At 41.9% G+C, this 14868-nt stretch overlaps 1 protein-coding gene across 7 annotated transcripts in view; it reads right to left on the bottom strand.

Moving 5' to 3' along the window:
- pcdh19 (protocadherin 19) overlaps nt 1-14868 on the bottom strand; it is a 53889-nt gene that overhangs the window by 2809 nt on the left and 36212 nt on the right. The window lies entirely within an intron of this gene.

Genomic DNA, 14868 nt, shown 5'->3' with positions numbered 1-14868 from the left:
ATCAGGCTTTTACTGTTTGTTTTAATTCACATATATGTACACCGTAAATGCTGAAAGAGCTTGGTGCTAGAAATCAGTAAAGAAAGATGTATACCGTATTTTCCGGGCTATAAGTCGCATCAGTCAAAAAATGCGTCATGAAGAGGAAAAAAACATGTCGCGCTGGACTATAAGTCGCATTTATTTAGAAACCAGCTGTAGACGGTAATGTTTACTCCTTGGTTCATGTCAGTCAGTATGAATTAACACTTAAAAACATGTTAAATTATATATATTTTGATATATAAATTGCACCTGACTATAAGTCGCAGGACCAGCTAAACTATGAAAAAAAGGGTGACTTATAGTCCGGAAAATACGGTATTACATACTCTCTAAATGATTCAGCCATAGAAAAGAGAACAATTCCAAAATCTCTGTTGTGTTTTCTACCTGCTCCAATCTTGAGAAAGAACCTGCCACACAGATGCGCAATGACACATTTCTGTGCTCCCCTACTGCTTGTTTCACTTCTAGCAAGAGCCATCCTCCGTTCCAGAGGCCCAAGGTGACAAGAGGGGATTGTGAGAGGGATTGCCATCGACCCAAATGCATACGCTTACATCTGGCAATCGCAGCTTGACAGATCACCTAATTAAAATCACTAATGATCTGTTTTTCTCCCTTCTTCCCTGCACTCATGAGAGGCACCTCTGCTTAGACCCTGGGGATCGATATTTAAAGATTGGATGGGCTTTTCGGGGACAGATATGCCAGAGCTGTCTCTCATAAAGTATAATCTGATGAGACTGACAGATAACATGGTGACTAAGTGACTAGATGCATGAGTAAATGGTATCATGGGCTGTTTGAACACAAATATGGGAAGTGGAGTTCTGAAGGCATCATCATGCTTGAAGGCTGGAAATGAACACAAGCACACAAAAAGGCATGATTGACCAACGTCCACACACATGCTTCATACTGAGATAGAGGCGGCACAGAATTAGCTTCCTTTGATCATGTTTGTGTCTAGATGCACGCTGACACACACACACACACACACACACAGACACGGTATTCTCCCCAATAAATGTGGACTGAGACATCCTCTTCCCTACAAGGGACAGCATTGTAATACGCCTCTCACATGTAGTCTACAATTACAACATCTTAAAGGAATTCTTTCTGTGTAAAAAAATATAAGCTTTATAAAATATCATTACACACTATCATCCACATTATCCACACTGCAGCATAAATAGGCAGTTTTATAAAATCACTATACAGTCCAAATCATTTTATGAGGCCAAAAAGTAAGAAAGAGAGAATGAGATATTTTCCACTCCTGTATGTATGTAAATCTCCAGTGCTGATTGGTCCAAGGGACTGCACCGGCTGCAATCAGGGAGACAAAAGGCACGAAGCTGGGGGTTTTGTCTAAAGAGAAGGGATCCAATCAGAATGTAATAATGTAATCAAAAGTCTTTACAAAAGTCTTTACCAGGTAGCATGAACATAATGTAGAGCGACGAATAAAAAAAACAAAAACATGCCCACACACGAGATTAGACTGTCCACTGTGACGGTATTTTTAAAGCCCTTTCAAATCCCACGTTCCCCTTTTAATCCTATGTAACTGCTTTGTCATTAAGTCTATTTTGATATCCTTTTTTATGCATTTTCTTTAAAATAAATGCAGACAATAAAGATGCCAATATGTCAGGCATAACAGCAATGTAAAGTATATTTAGGAATATTATATTTTAGTACTTGCTGGCATTGAAAAACTCTGCACGTAATATGCAGTTAAAAGTTGTAATGTAAATTTCAAACTTTTAAGTAAAAACTTTCAAACACATTTGACTTCACTACATTTAGTAATCTGGAATTCCTCCCCAAATCTTGTTTGACAAAGAAGATCTTTTTTCTCAGCTAATTAAAGATTTACAAGCATCTTGGTTATAAATGCAATTTCCTCTGGATACTTTGGCTTTTTTCTATAGCCTAAAGCATGAAAAGCCTCAAGGCACAAAGCAATACACACAAGTTGTATGCTCTCTACTTAGCAGTGCATGCATATGCAGTGAATGGCATTTTCTCTCCTTTCCTTTAGGGGTCTATGGGAGAGCAACTGGGTTGTAAATGACATTGTTATGAAAGCCAAGTGTCATTAGCACTCACACATCCTGCCTCAGCTCAGAGCTTCATAAAACGCAGATGTTGCTCTAAAAGACCTACAAAAAATGGAAGAGACAAAATTTAAATAAAAAAATGTAACAGTCCATTGACCCCTAACAAAACACAATCTCCCCCTATTTCAAAAAATGTGCAAACTGTAATTGTAAGAAATGAATTAAAAAAAATTTACAGCGATGATTAGGTTTGGAAGTCAACACGTACAGAACAGAAGTGAAAGCACCTCCTGCTGTGAACGTGTATTGAAAGTCATCAGGAAATTAAGCTTGCCAATCAGTTCCAGGAGCAGACTTAAAGTACAGTACAGAGCAGGATGTTATTGGGAACATTTCCTATCTACGATTTAATACCTATTAATTACTGAGGGAGCTCCATCGGGAGGTGGAGGCTGCCTGTGTTTTTTAGTGTTCCACATTTAAAAAACATACAAAAAGTGCACTGGTAGTGGAGGCACACAAAAAAACATGCTACAGGTAGCACAGCACTGCTACAGTATCAAATCAGACATACTGCACTTTAATACTGAATTAAGTCGAAAGACTGCAAATGCACTGGGGATACCTTTAAATATGCATGTACTGATGCGCATGGTTATGGAAAATAATAAATATTGCCACTTCAATTGCAAAAGCCAAATTCTCCTGATAATGCTGGTCATATGTTTCCGTTTGTAGTTACCTGGAATAGCATCACTTTGCATCAGCACGGGGAGAAAACCCACACATTCCCTGCCATTTCATCTCGCATCTGCAGCCTGCCAGCAACCGATTCAATCCTGACGGTTTCCCTCAATCAGATGAAGGCGTCTTAACTTCAAGTTACAGCAGACAGATCTTCAGCTTCAGCATGGGGATCCCATAACTTGACAAGCTCATTGCTCAATTTACCCCTGTGCACCGCATACAGTATAATGATACCTTCATGTCATACAGCTGGAGGTGCTATTTGTTTGTTGCCAATGTAGCAAAAAAGAAGAATCAGCAAAAGACTAAAATCCCCCGAAAGGGAAGGGATGTGTTCACTGAAAGAGGCAACATCCCGAAAAATTAACCAAGCTTTTCGCCAGCTATTTTGCGTCCTGGTTGGCTCACACATGGAGCCTGGCTTGAAAAACACAGGCGCTATTCCCCTACAAAATTAGCGCACACAGCCTCAAGGTTGAAAACAATGATGTAATCCTAAAAATGAGTGTAAGCAGCCACAATACACAGATGGCCAGAATAGAGGGCCAGAGACGAGATTAAGTTAATGTGAAACCAGATTCAGGTGACAGAATCTTCATTTTCTATTTCTTAGTTTAACTGGAGCCACGAGGCGATGGGGACTTGCTGTGTGACACAATTCAGTCAGTTTGGTTTTACAACATGATGAACCCTAAAAAGAATTTGGAACAGCAGCGTGGCATGATAAATCACGTTACAAAGAATGTCTGCCACTTTTGGCTTAAACTACTTTTTTGTATTTCCTCTGTACGCTGACATTTTTGTTGTAGCGGTAACAATAAATGTCCTGATTCTGTTTGTCATATGAAAATAGACACCCCTGAACAGACAGCCAGACGGTATAATTTAGATATTACTGTGATGTAGCGGTTATGAAAGCAAATAACTTAGAGCAATTTTAACCTAGATATACTTTACTTGTGGCCTGCATAGACTTTACTGATTCCCTTTGATTTAACTTGCTTTCCTGTTCTTTTTTTACCGTCTTTGATATTACACCCTATCAAATGCTGTGGCAAAGCCATCAAATATAGCTTGTCTATAGTCTGAGAAGCAATTACTGAGTACTGGTGATTGAAAGAGCAGACAGCAACTCTGACTTGCTTTACGTCTCTTTTTATAGCGGTGTGAGAGGACTGGTATATAGTCCAAAAGAATTAGATCTACAGAAAGTTAAATACATGTAACCTCAGTCCCCTTTCTGAGGAGAGTCTGGGAGTGGTGGTGTACAGAAGGATTTTATTTGCTGCAAAATGCCGTCCACTTTTCTGCTCTCTCTTTTTTTTAAAGATTATTTTTTGGGGATTTTCCACCATTAATTTGACAGGACAGCTAAGTGAGAAAGGGGAGAGAGAGGGGGAAGACATGCAGGAAATAATCACATGTCAGATTCGAACCCTGGACCTCTGCATCGAGGCATAAACCTCTCAGTATATGTGCACCTGCTCTACCACTGAGCCAACCCGGCCACATCTTGGTGTATCTTTGACAGTGAGATGGCTGTTTTCTAATTGCACTCCATATTAATTTTCCATCCTGGCAGTCACATGGCAAAGATTGATTAAATCTAAATTGTTACTACAGAGTCTTGATGGAGCCTGTGATGCAGAAGCTGATGAAAGTGTCACAGGGGAGGAAAAAAAATATGGCACCAGCCGAATAGAGGATAACTGTCCGCGAATGGTTGGTGCTCAGACTCCAAAGCATGCTTGAGACATAACATGCTTGGCCCTGCCTGGTCCTAACACTGGGGATGGAACTTAGCATCTAGTCTGCCCCAACTACAGCAGAGGGCAGGTCGACGGCCAGCTGAGGCTGCGGCTGGGCAAAGCAGCCTCCCACACTACTCACCAGGGAGAGTCCAAGCACTGCCGTCATCCCTGCCAGCCAATTCAGTCTGTGGGCCATAAATCAGCCTGGAGGCCTGGCTCCTGCGGGAGCGGCAAGATGGAGTGTGATGGTCTTGTTTTTACAAACAGTAGAGGGGCACCCTTACTGCGCCATGCAAGCCATCATTCTCTACACAGCACCGAGTCCTCTCCTTCTCCCCTCAGCATCTGGTTCAGTCACATCAAGCTATCCCCCTCCGACACCCCCAGATTCATCCCTCGCAGCTCCCTGCACAAGCCGATCCTTTATGCTTCTCCTCCTTCTGTCCTCTCATCAGTACTGCTGTCTCACGTACATTGCTGTAATTAAATAAATCCTTCACCCCAAAATCTCTCATTTCTGCCTATCTGACCAGAATTCCTTCTACTCTTCCTGTCAAATATTAATTGCAGAGTAAATTAGACTCACTGGGCAGTCTTGTTAGTACTGTCGTACGGCTGTAAGTCCAGGAGTTCACGTGGCACTATGTTCTGTTTCTGAGCGTTCGTACCAGTCAATTTATCAAGAACGAATTCACTGTCTAATCCATCCCGCACTGCAGAGAGTGTCTGACAGTCACTTCCACCAGGCCTGCCTGTGCCAAAAGCAGATGCAAAATGGCAGGTTAACTTAATTTTGAGCCAGTCTTACAGTCGCAATTCTTAATAAGCACTTGTCAGTAACTGTTTTAAAAGCGAGCCACAGTTTGAGCCAAATTCTGCAAATGTTTACTTCTTCTGTCTGTATCCCTTCCCTCGCTGCGGGCCCATCCAGCCCAGCCTGTGCATTCTCCAGCAGGTCTTGGTATAAAGAATGAATTTCCAAACTGGTGTTGACAAACAATGCACTAGCTTCTAAATTGGTACAAACAGCATCTGTTTAACAGCTGTGTAACAGCAGCGGGAGGAAAAAAGCAATCGCTATGCTGTTTTATAAATCACTATGTCATCGCAGAGCACTGTTTGGTTTAAAAGCAGGACCAATAGCCAATGGACTGCTTGATGTAGTGGAAACGATGCGAGCTGGTTGTTATGATGACATGCATGGGTCGGGTGGCCTGGCAGGCTTTAATGCCCCGGCAACAAATACTATATTATAAAAAAGCTTGCTAAGTAGATTCTCTCACCTTATTGTGCTGTGCTCCTACCATCACTTGCTCCTAGAGGTTGCAGTGTCTCAGTAAGGCCGTAGAAGCTTTACCTTTCATGGCATATGTAACGCCTGGAGGGGCAGGTTTTACAGCAGTCAGATCTTGTGTGGTCTGCAGGTATGTAGACCATAATTCATGCCCTGGTTTTCATACAATACATGAGCCAGTGGCTGTTTAACTCTCTTTCAACAGGCACTCTGAACTGGATTTAACTCAGGGACAAAGGCACAGAGACCTAAAGCCTGGCTGCATGAGGTGAACTTGACTAAACACAAAATATCAGAAAGCCTCTGGGATGGCCGGCATCATGTCTGCCTGAGCAGGGCCCAAATGTTCAACCACACTGCCAATCCAGCAACATGCTTGGCAGAGAAAAAGGCCTTCTTCCAGACTGTTATGATGAAAAAATAAGCACAGACTGAACAGATTCTGTTCAGGATTCACGGTTTGTGTCAAATCACTGCTTTTAGAGAAAACTACTCATGTTGTTACCTGCAATTTCTTCTGAACCACTTTATCTAAAAGGAGGTAGATTGTCATTTTTAAAAAGCCATTTCACAGTTTTTTGGAATGTGGCTATGCAGTTGGATGTGTTGGGCACTTTGAATAAAACATCATCATTCTAGTTGCAAAAAATGTCAAATCACAAAATAACCAAAAACATGTACACGGGGTTCATGGTGTAGTACATGGTGTTGGAAAATAAATTCATATTTATTAATACATTATTATGATGATGGGAGGAGGGTCAAGAAGTGTATTTTGGTTAAATGATTATTTGCATACAGCTGATTACTACAAACTGTAAAATAACTTGGAATATGTCTGTGTTTTCATCCGCAACCATATCGCTGTCATTGGAACAAGAAATCATCTTAATAACTTTGTGGCAGTAAATTAGATCATTTTTGTGGCCATATTGTATAAAACATTTCCAAGAAAAACTAATCAGGGGTATAATTCTGTGATGAATTTCATCAGAGAAAACCCATCTTTGGGTTAGAAGTATCTTAAAAGGGATAATTATTTTAAAATATGAAAGATACAGGATGAAAAAGAATGCAATTAGACTAAATGAAACTGCAACTTGAGCTCTTCTTACTCACATTACTTGATATATTTCCACTTAAAACATGCAGGGAGGAATTCAAAAGTGTCCGAAAGGCAAATAGGAGAGAATTGTATCTGATTGAAAGGGCTTTTTTTAATGGTAACTATACAGTTGCAGCTATGTTCGTTGCTTGGCGGTCTATTGAGTTCCTGACCTTCACAACACTTTCCACATTCCACACTTTGGTAAGTGACAGATAACAAAAAAACATAATATCATCTACAATAAAGCTTTGAAATAATGTGTTCCATTCATATAATACAGATCTTTGACTTTTTCATAGGTATTTAAGTGCTCTCATGGTTTGAAGAAGCAAGAATGTTACATTCACTAATATTTTCCAGCTTTGTATTCATGTTTTGATCAAGGTAGAAGAAGTATTGGGTTGTACTGTGATGTAATGTACTTCACTATAATGACAGAGCAAATGCCACCCTTGTCGATTACAACCAAAGTGCCCTTCTAATAATGGGCTTTGAATTAACCTGTGTTCAGGTGCTCCAGGCCCACACCAACAATACAATGCACTCCCCAGAACTCAGCACAGCAGGCCGCTGGCGTCCCAGTTGCAGACCTGCCCACTCCGCCATGCCAGCCAGCCAGCCAGATCACCTGCCTGTCTCTGTCTGCTTGGCTCGTTTCCTCAACAATGCATTGGCAGAGGACATCTTTAAATACACTGGCACAAATGCAGCGTTTCTGTGTTTAAGCTTGACCGAGCTAGCAAGCTAATTTGCTCCTAAACCCTTGAGTCTGGGAGAAGCAAGGGGGACAGAAACACACTCTTAAATTACATCTGTGAATGGGGTTGGGGGGGTAGAGGAAAGCTACACAGGGAGAAGGGATGGAGAGGAGATGCTGGCTTAGGCATAGCAGCGCTATGGGATCATTGATCAAACACTGCTTATGTCAGGTGAGTCACTGAGGTCCCTTTGTTTAATACCTAAACCAGGAGTGACAATTAGACATTACTTCACTGAATCTATAAGTGTGTTATCAGCTGGAATAAATCCCTATTATACTAATATTAAGTAAGTGTGAGTTTTCAGCAATTTTAATGGGCAGGAGAGAAAATACAAACTGCAAATGTCAGGGAAATATAACACTGGATGATGGGAAAACAATGGTTTGTGTGGCATAGAGCTTTCAATTGATAAATGAGAGGTCCATGACAAATTAAAGATGTTTCGCCAGCACGAAGATTTCTATTTGTGATGCTTTTCATCCCAACAGTCCAAAATCATAACTCATAAAATGTGTGGAAAGTAGATATTATTTCTCATACTCATTCTTTAAGATTATTTTTTCCTCTCTCAAGTGCTATTTCTATTAGCCATCTGAAATAAACACAATACTTCAATGCCTGTCAATGTGTCCAGCTCCAAACAACCGGGCAGCATACCAATATCTTAGGATTTCATCTCTCTCCCTCTCTCTGTGAGCTTTAGCTTTGCCTCAAAAGAGTGGCCTTACATAATTAATACAATGTGGCTTCTCATTCAGTCATGATCACTTTGTGTCAGCCAGGACTGTGTTTTATATTCCATTTTATCTTGTCGCAGAAGCACCAGCATGGTTCCTAGTCTCTCTCATTTTCTCCCATTTTCTGTTTCTTTTCTTCCTTTTCTCGACAATTTTAACAACCTCTGAAAGTAGGACACTGTAACATGGTGAGTGTGATGGTATGTAGTGTGATGGACAGGTTGAGCCCAGCATGCAGAAACACATACAGTACGGTAAGAGGGGGAGGGCCACATTGGGACACTGATCATGGTTTGAACCATAAGCCATATTGACAGTGTCACTCAGAGGCATATAAAAGACAGAAGAAAGAAACAGCGAGGCCCTTGCTGCGTGGAGATGCATTAGATTTACACCTACTGGGCAGAGGCAAAGCAAGAGGGAAGCCTTTCTAACACTTTCTATTTCCCTATTACAAAGGCCATTTAGTTTGGCATCTGGGAGGCATGCTGACACTCTCCAAGGTTCCCCATTACTCACCAGAGTGAGGTCTGCACCATGATACCACTTAATATCAGACAGTCAGAACCAATGTCCGTAGCATTAGCCACCCACCAGCCAGTGCTACACTATAAAGAGGATTGTCAGCAGTGAGGCAGTCAATGAGAAGAGCTGCAGCTCATATCTAAGACACACAGATTGAAATGGAGGTGGAAGCCTGGTCTGAACAAAAGAGAAGGAACTAATAGGCACATCTTTTCTGATTTGAGGAACATGACTATAGCATACATAAGGAAGATGGCAGGGGTCTGACACAGTGGTAGTAATTGGATTTCCCAGGCCCTGTGCCCACTCATGATAACATGCTGAGCTGTGACATGAAAAGTCCTTATGTGTGGCAAGGGAGCAAGGTGCAGCAGAGTGGAAGTGACAGGTGTCATAGATCAAATTCCCTGGCTCCCCTCGATCCTTGAGTTCCTTTTCTCTGGAGACAGCTGAGGAACAACCTGCCCTGTGGTAAAGCCAAACACCAAGCTTGACATTCAGTTGCAAATCCAAGAAAGTTAAACCTATGTTGAGTGTAGCGGAGGAGGCGGAGGAGGCGGAGGAGGAGGGAGGGAGGGGGGCTGGAAGCACCGTGGATATAAGAGGTCACGGCCTGATTGCTTGCTTTATTTATTTTCTGATGCTAATGTGAGCTGAATATAAAAGGAGTGCAGGGTTTCTACAATGTGAACAGACAAAGGAGCCTGAGACCCCCACTGCAGATCTTACAGATGCTGGGGGGGGTAGTGCAGTGTCTGGCCACAGTTCCCTCCCTGTCCTCTGCATGCATCCTGGCCTCATCTTTAACGAGGACTGCATGAGAGCAGGCACATCATTAAAAAGAGCCATTCTGAGACTTTCCTGTCTGCCATTAAACTTAACAGCCGACCTCTGCCATTACCTTTTATCCTCCCCTTTAAGGAGGAGGGGGACAGTGGGGTTTGAAAAGTCACATTTGGCTGGCAAGATGCATCCATTGAGTGAATTCTGTCCCTTAGTCATTTGTACATGTAAGCAATGACAGTAACGTCTCCTGGAATGTAAGACAGGTTGTTTTTGTTTTTTAATACTGTGACCTTATAAACTGTAAATAAGCAGATTAATGTAACAGTTACTGTAGTTTTTACATGGATAACACTAACCTGATTTTACATAATATACTAATGTGGTATGATAATTAGCTTAATGCCCAGAAAGTGGTAGCCTAAAGGAAACATCTTATTAGCAGAACAATACAAAATCGGAGGGCCCTTGTGAATAATGTTTCTAATGTTGATGAATTTGCTCTAATTTGATTATCCACCACCGCCAGCTACGCCACAATGCAGAAACACCACTCTGCATCCTGTTTAGCTCTTGACCTTTGAACAGAGTCAAAACAGGCGGAAATCTGAATACAGTGTCTGTATAATTCAGATTGACTAATAAACTCATTGTGTTGCTCAGGTTATGCACATTACAATTTTGATCTTACCCAACTAAAAGAGAATCCTTTTAAAGTCTGTAGTCAATATGTGTGTCCTTAACCTGAATTACTAGTGTGCATGTGAAACCACTGAATAAGGAATCAACAGAGCAGAGAGGTTAAAAAGACCGGGGAGGTTCTTGAATATGAAGACGTGTTGAAAGACAAGTCTTGTGGAGACCGGTGGCCAAGAAAAGGTCGGTGGAGGATCCCTGGGTCTCCACACACCTCAGCAGGTCCCTCTTCTCTGCTACTGTGCTTTCACTCTCTCATCAATAGTTTATAATCTGGGTCACTGGCAGCAAAAAACGTGCCTACCAGTATTGAGACCTACTCAAAATGTCGAATTACAACATAGTGAGCTCATCCCTGCAAGGCCATCTAGGGGACAGCGAGGGATCACTGACACTAATTGGTGAATGAAAGATAGTAATGGTAGTGATGGTTTGGACGACTTTTCTTTAACCTCTGTTTAACTTCTGCTGAGCTCAAATCCGAAGAGCACATTCTGCCATGCTATGTTTTACAGCCTATGCAGAGAAATTTGGCATTTCAACGTCTATAAAATGTTACAGAATAAATCATTTGCACTGAATATACATGAGGAGAGCAAAATATGGAAATATTATAGAAGTATGCCTGAGGCAGTAACCTTTTGTTGCCACAACTGAGGAGGACGACATAACTTTACATATTCCTGCTACATATTCCATCTGGGTTATAATGTTGTCAGGAGAAACAAGGCGACATGGGCTAAGATACAAAACCAAGGGGGAGATGAGACAATGAAATGAAAGAAAAATAGGGACGTGGGAAATCTCAAATGGATTAAAGAGGATGGAGGTATAGTGTTTTTCCCACAGAAAGGAAGTAATGGGGGTTAAAAAAAAATGCACGTTGCTGCAGCACAGGAGACCCCCCTCTCTCCCTTCCTCCGTTACCCCAGCTGCAGTGATAAATGTCTCTTTGTATTCTGGACAGAAAACTGCGGGCTACAATGTACTTGTCAGGAGACAGCTGGTTTTCCCCTTAAACAGAGCAGAGTATATTCTTAATCTTTCCTTTCACGGAGGGAGAAGATAAAACAAATGCCTCGTGACAAGACCCACAATGCCCAGAAATTCTCTTCCCATTCACAACACGTGTGTGTGGCACGAAGCTACGAATGCGCTCCTGTGTGTATAACGTATGTGTCTGCAGCAGGTGTAGCTATAGCATGTGCATGCTATTTGTGCTTTTTCTAAATTTCACAGCATCCCTAATCCCCACAGTATAGCCAAGGTTCCACTATGAGGGCTCATAAATGGGAGGCAGTGCTACAGGTAATGGAGCTGATTATAGCTATCTGGGCTACGGGCCAGCTGCCAGACTCTGCCCTGCCTGGAGGGAGCACAGGCCGCCTGGTGTCTGATATCCTGGGATCCCTGTAATACAAGCCTTGCTTTGGCAGGATAGTGACTATCCTGCCCACTTCCAGCCACACACTGAGGCTCCTTTGAGTTAGTCTATGTGTATAGTATATCCTCATCAGATTGTTTACTCCACATGGTATCGGTCTATAGTCATACCATTACAGCAACAAGGCTGTGGTAAGTCCTGCTTTTTGTAAATGTGTATTAGAGGAACCAAAGTTGTCACCACAGGCCCAGGATCTGTTCTGGAGGTATACTATCTGCTATTTTCTGTCCAAGGGGCAGAGTGGTTCTGGTGGCCAACTTGTACGCACGCAAATTACATTCCTGACAAGACAGACAACAATGGCTAATCAGTACATTCCCCCGGCAGTGCCATGGAAATCTTTCACTCAGCTGACCAGCAGCCATTAGTCATCAAGCTTCCTTATTTCCACTAAAACTCCCAAGATATTAGGATGTCTGGACCAATGCTGGGGAATGAAGTGTTAAAAGATACCATGTTCATCAAATTAGCATTCCCAGTAAGACAGTAATGTAATTCACTACTGTGTCATTTTCTGTATATTAGAGTCACTGGCCTGGTTTAAATGTTACTCATTTCAACGGATATGCAACAACACAGTGAATGTATGTGTTTAGCACCTCTGAAGGAAAAATGCCTTGGCTTCACTGTCTCGATATGGGTGCGTGAGACAGCCTCTGCACTTGAATTGTTTGTGGGTGGGAAGGACGTAAAATAAAGAACACCATTGTGGAGGAGGCTTTGTTAACCTCTCATTATGTAGAATTTGCACATGAAGATAAGATCATCACTGTTAAATGCAAATTATGTTTATCCATGGCAAACTGGAGGTACAAGATCCTATTCCCATTAAAGATTTTAAGTACAAATGGGACTCCACACAGCCCTCTGTTGTAATGCGTATTACTGGCTTTGTTGCAGTGGAGAAGGGGTTGTGCCCAAACGGTGACCTCAAAGTATTAAAAAAAAGAATGGTGCGATTAGGAAGAAAATGGCTGCTGCCTCCGTTCCTCGGAGAAGAACTAGAATCAATCGGAGCCACAAAAGGCTAGTAGACTGGAGACGATGCTACAGCTCTGCTACTTGAATTTCACTCTATTTTTCCCCAATCCATAGTATTTCTCTCCTGTGCCGTCTCTTTATCTTCCTCCCTCTCTCTCTTTCCCCTCTTCATTCTCTGATTAACCTTTAAAGACACCCTTACATCCACACACACACACACACACACACACACACACACACACACACACACACACACACACACACACACACACACACACACACACACACACACACACACACACACACACACACACACTCTCTCCATATACTGTGTACACACACTCTAAGACAAGATTTAAAATTCAGGTACTTTCTCCTCTTGGTTTAATACACACTCGGCCCGCATCAACTTCAGCACATTACCTGTTCTTAATCTCCCTCCCTCTGTCTGGGATCATCCTGATCCCCCTGTTTTCCCATCTGCTGTCGATTTGGGCCCAGCTTGGCTAGGTGTTCAACAAACAACTGTGATTCACTTGGTTTCTGCGGAGATTATTAACACACCTAGCATGCCACAGCGTCATGAATAGGCAATGCAGATCCGGAGCCCTATTTTCACTCTGTCTCTGTTTCCTCTCTCTCTCTCTCTCTCTCTCTCTCTCTCTCTCTCTCTCTCTCTCTCGTGCCCTGCCGCGTTGTGAACTGAATGCCAGGATTGTCTAGAAAATGAGCTGTCAGTTGAAGGCCTGCAATGAGATACATCAGGCTCATTGTGAGCCCTAGAAAATAATGAACTATTCCCATTTCTCTCTCTGATATGTTCAATACGCTATCCATGACAAGTGCAGAGAGATAAGCAGTCCCCTCTTGAGCTGATTAAATACACTGGGTATATTCAGGAGAGCTTTGGCAGAATGAGGGTTCAGGGGATGCCAGTATTATAACATTACTATGTTTTCCATCTGCGCTGGAGAAGAAGACCTTTTGCATGCATCATTTTTGTATGTGTCTGTATTAGAGTGTGCATTTGAGGAAGAGCAAGCTGGAGGCGATGCTCGTAAAAACTTACCAGAATCAAAACATGTCAAGTTTGTTCAAGCACTTCTTTACATCTCTTAACTTATTCCCTCGTAGAATTATCTTCAGGGATGGGCTCACATATGCTTTTTTTTTTTTAAGAATTTGTTGGTTTACTTATGTGAGTACTACAAACAAATACTACCAAGAGGCAACTGCCAATAGTTGTAATTTAGAACAGACATGAAAGCAGTGTAGGAAACCGGCATACTTTACTCAGTGAGATATGTTGATACAAAAATGGAGGAAAATAAATCCATGTATTTCCTCTAAATGATAAAGATCTGTATTGGTCAGCTCTTTTTTATTTTATTAGGTGTAATTTAAAAAAAAGACAGAGCCGGAGACCTCACTGAGTCACACAGTTTCATTCAGCGATATAAGCACGATAAAAAAATTGAGCACAGATGGACACAGCTTGAAATGACATTGTATTTCCTTATACAGTACTTCCTCAAGTCTCTACATCTGAGAGGCAAAATCTGCATCTTGGTTGTTCATTACAGACTTCACTACACCTGCTCGCAAGCAGTCTCTGGTGTGTTTGAGCATGTAGTGTGTGTGCACTCTATCTTCCTTAATGCTTGTATTGCACTGAGCTCTTTGTCACTGTCAGCCATTTTACCTCCACCATGGGTTACACATTAGATTAAGCCAATCAAAATCAAAATGGATGGTCCCTGTATAGAGTTTGTATGTTAATCTAATCATAAAATATCATAACGCAACACGTGTTGTTGCCAGCCCGAGTTTTGGTGCGTAATTCAATCAAATGTTGTTTGAGAATCAGTTAAATCCTCAGGCACATTCACAGAGTTATCTTGGAGTGAGAGAAGGACGAAAAGAATCA

The sequence above is a fragment of the Perca fluviatilis genome, chromosome 10 (genome assembly GCF_010015445.1).
Source record: "Perca fluviatilis chromosome 10, GENO_Pfluv_1.0, whole genome shotgun sequence".
Lineage (NCBI taxonomy): Eukaryota > Metazoa > Chordata > Actinopteri > Perciformes > Percidae > Perca > Perca fluviatilis.
This window is presented reverse-complemented; position numbering and strand designations above follow the sequence as displayed.